The sequence below is a fragment of the Pararge aegeria genome, chromosome 26 (genome assembly GCF_905163445.1).
Source record: "Pararge aegeria chromosome 26, ilParAegt1.1, whole genome shotgun sequence".
NCBI classification, from domain to species: Eukaryota; Metazoa; Arthropoda; class Insecta; order Lepidoptera; family Nymphalidae; genus Pararge; species Pararge aegeria.
The window spans coordinates 7,533,471-7,537,897 of record NC_053205.1 but is presented as its reverse complement, the minus strand read 5'-3'; positions in this window follow the sequence as shown (position 1 = coordinate 7,537,897).

Sequence of the window (4,427 nt, the reverse complement as noted above, 5' to 3'; positions counted from 1 at the left end):
TCCCCGGCTCCCGCAGAGCCGATTACCGACGACCCGGTCGCTATCCCTGCGATAGCGATCGAAGAATCTACCTCCCCGGCATCATCCGAGACCGACGACGGCTTCACCGTCGTCGGTGCTAAAAAGCGGAAGCTTAAGGCTTCCAAATCCAAGGCGAACCCGCCAAAGAAAGTGGTAACGGACCGCCCAACTAAGACCCAGTCCCAAGCGCCCCGCGCAGCGCCTCGCGCAGCGTCCCAGGCTTCCCCTGCGGACGAAGACGAGCCCGAAGACTCCCCTATGGAGGAGCAACCCCAACCCAGGGATAGAATCCCACCTCTCTTCATCCGCGACAAGCTCGCATGGATGAAAATCATCCCGCTTCTTGAAGCGAACGGCATCGGCTTCACCGGTGCCCGATCCACCGCTATAGGCATTAGAGTACAGTGCCTATCCTCCGACGACCACCGTCGGCTAACTTCAATGCTCAGAGAGCATAATATAGGTTTTCATACCTACGCCCTAAGAGACGAACGCATTCTCCGCGTCGTCATTAAAGGATTACCGAAGGAGATTAGCTCCGAGGTAATAAAAGCCGACCTTTTGTCGCAAAATCTACCTGTCCTGGAGGTACATAGGATGTACAATACCAGGACGAAATATGTCTACGAGATGGTTCTCGTTTTATTAGAACTTTCCCCCGAAGGTAAAGAGATTTACAATCTCGAAAAAGTGTGCCACCTTTCAGGACTCACTATCGAGAAGCCCCATAACAGAGGCAAGGTCGGCCAGTGCCACCGATGCCAACTGTACGGCCATTCCGCAAGGAATTGTTTCGCCCGCCCTAGGTGCGTCAAGTGCCTGGGCGACCACGGCACCGCCGATTGCTCCCGACGGGACCCGACCGTCGACGAACCACCGAGCTGTGTACTCTGCTACACCCAAGGGCACCCCGCGAATTATCGCGGATGCCCAAAGGCGCCGCAGTTTACACGGCGCAGGGGTCCGCCGCCGGCTCGGAGACCCGCAGCACAGCCCGCCCAACGCTTCGTCCCAGCGCCGGTACCCGCTACCAGCGCATGGGCCAAGCCCCTTAACGGAGCGCCTAGCGCCTCCGCCCCCGCCCCCGCACCGGTGCCGGTAGCCCCTCAGGCCACCGCACCGGCAGCGGCCCACCCGGCCTCAGCGCCCTCGCCCATGCACCTATCTCCGGATATGGACCCCCTGGACTTCATCCAGTACCTCGTGTCTGCGGTTGACATGAACGAGGTAAAAGTATTCTTTGCAAAGGCAAAGGTCTCCCTCAACCAGGCTATGCGTGAGCACTCTAGCCTCCTAACAACCATCGGGACTATCCAAAAAGCAATCCGTTAATGGGTAGTACATATAAAGGTAGGGTAAAACCACACTCCCTGGCAGTCAGCTTCTTTAATGCAAACGGCATTATCGATCAAATGCATCAAATCCGTGAATTTATATGTGCACAACAAATCGATATCTTCCTAGTGCAAGAGACCTTCTTAAAACCTAGTAGAAGCGATCCCAAAGTTGGAAATTATAACTTAATTAGAAATGATCGGACCACCAACCGGTTGGGTGGTACCGCGATCTATTACAGAAGGGCTCTTCACTGCACTCCTCTCGATCCTCCACAGCTTACCAACATGGAAGCCTCCGTATGTCAGGTGGGTATGACCGGCCATCCGTCGATCATACTAGCATCCGTTTATCTCTCACCGAACAAAACCTTTTTAGAGAGTGACTTACTCGCTCTCCTCTCCTTAGGTGACTCTGTCATTTTGGCTGGCGACTTCAACGCTAAGCACACCGACTGGTCCCGCTCCACTAACGCGCACGGACGACAACTTAACATACTTGTCAGACGACCCGACCTCAACTTTATCGTAGTTGCCCCAGACTCGCCGACTCGCTTCCCGATGTCGGATAGTTCGATCGACCGACCGGACATACTCGACATAGCGCTCCTCAAGAATATCACCCTTCAGGTGAACTCTGTGGAAGTGCTATCCGAGCTATATTCGGATCACAGACCTGTCAAACTACAGCTAGGCCCCGTAGGCCCCGCGATCCTCCCGACCCGTAAAGTCATCGACTTCAAGAAGCTCTCCGGGCTACTCGAAGCGAAGGACTCTGTGCACCTCTCTAAAATTCCTGACGTCGTAGAGACATTAGAGCAAGCCCAGGCAGCCTCACTGCACCTGACCAACCACGTTTGTGACGCTACGAGCGAATGCTCCCGCGAGATGCCGTGCGGATTTTACCGCATGGTACTCACGGAGGACGCGCGAGAGCTAATCACAAACAAGAATAGGGCCCATAGGGAGCATGACAAATATCCGACACGACAGAATCGGTTAGAACTCTGGAGAGCCCAGAGGAAGGTAGTGTCTATCATTACCGCACTCCGACACGGACAATGGGACAGGTTCTTGGGGGAGCTCTCGCCATCGCGTAGTGCGTTCTACAAACTGGCGAAGGCTCTCAAAATGACCCGCGCTCCCGCCCTCCCCCCGTTAGCACGGCCCGACCTTCCGCCCGCCTTTGAAGATATCGATAAGGCTGAATGCATGGCTGACTGCCTCGAATCCCAATGCTCTCCGAGCACCGTATCCATTGATAGGCCCCACGTCTTGCGAGTCGAAAGCGAACTCGCAACAATCCTCTCGACCCCTCCCGATGGTGAACCTCTCGCCCCGACGACCTGCGATGAAGTTCATACTATTATCAAGGGTTTCCACTCTAAGAAAGCCCCAGGCCCCGACGGCATTACCAATAAAACCCTAAAGTTACTCCCAGGACAAATTATCAACCTACTTGTGGTAATTTTTAATGTATTCTTGGCAAACTGCTACTTCCCCAACCAGTGGAAGGAAGCAACAGTCATAGGTATCCACAAGTCGGGCAAACCCCGCGACCTTCCCTCCAGTTATCGCCCTATAAGCCTCCTCAACACCTTAGCAAAGGTGTATGAGAGGGTAATATTACACAGACTGAAGGCAGTCGTAGAGGAGAAAAACCTCCTTAACGACGAGCAATTCGGCTTTCGAGCCAAGCACTCTTGCGTCCACCAAGCGCACCGCCTCACGGAGCACATACTGGCAGGATTCAATCGATACAGACACATGAGCCCCACTGGGGCCGTGTTCTTAGACATTGCCAAGGCCTTCGACAGGGTCTGGCACGCCGGCTTGTTGTACAAGCTGCACCATCTGGGCGTGCCAGCTAGTCTCGTTCGTTTGCTGCGAGCGTATCTCACCGATCGCACATTTCGCTATCGTCTAGACGGTACGCTCTCTTCCCCTAGACCTATACGAGCGGGAGTCCCTCAGGGCTCCGCGCTCTCCCCACTTCTATACGCGCTCTTCACGAGCGACATTCCCCGCGACCTACCGGCGACGGTCAAACTGGCCCAATTCGCCGACGATACCGCTCTCTTTGCGACCGATCCCAAAAAGAGCAACATTGCAAGTCGACTCCAAAAGGCGCTCCACCTGCTGGGCAAGTGGTTTCGCCTCTGGAGGATCGAGGTTAACCCCGAGAAGAGCGCAGCGGTGCTCTTCACGGGCAAACCGAGAGGCCGCTTCACGGTAAACCCCGCAGAGGTCACCCTCTACGGGCGTCCCATACCCTGGCAAGACAAGGCCAAATACCTGGGAGTAACGTTCGATCATAGAATGAGCTTCACCGCACACATTCGCAAGGCCCGCAACAAGGCTGCGTATGTGATGGGTCGTCTCTATCCGATGATTTGCCGCAAAAGCAAATTATCCCTCCGTCACAAGGTAACCTTGTATAAAACGTGCATACGTCCCATTATGACATACGCCAGCGTCGTATTCGCCCATCGCCCTCACAGCTCCTACAGGAGCTTTCAAGTCCTGCAGAACAAATTTATGCGTATGACCACGGACAGTCCGTGGTACATGCGCAACGTAGATCTCCACCGAGACCTCGATCTTCCCACCATAGCCCAGTACATGAAAACATTATCAAAGACCTACTTTGAAAATGCAGTCCGACACCCCAACCCCCTAGTGGTCGAGGCGTCCACTTATACCCCCGTCCCCGACGTCGAACCAAAGCGGCGACGTCCGAAGCATGTCCTTGAGGACCCTGACGACAAAATAACTACCGACAACGTGTCCCAACAACACACACACACGCAACATTCACAGCGTCTTCGCCGGCGAAGACGAGGGCCCCGATTTCTGACGTCATCCGGACGTGGATCCTTACCACGGTCACGGGGGCGTTCGGACTAAACAATGATTAGTCCAAAAGTCCACCAACAGTCAGATTAACGTCGAACCGAGCCGAGGTCCGAGTCCTCGCAGGAGGCACCCTCGGGTCGACGTCTCCCATACTCCCCCCGATGTCGTCGAGCCCTGGGGCTCTTCTCATGGCGAGCTTTCGCGCTCGCCCCACTC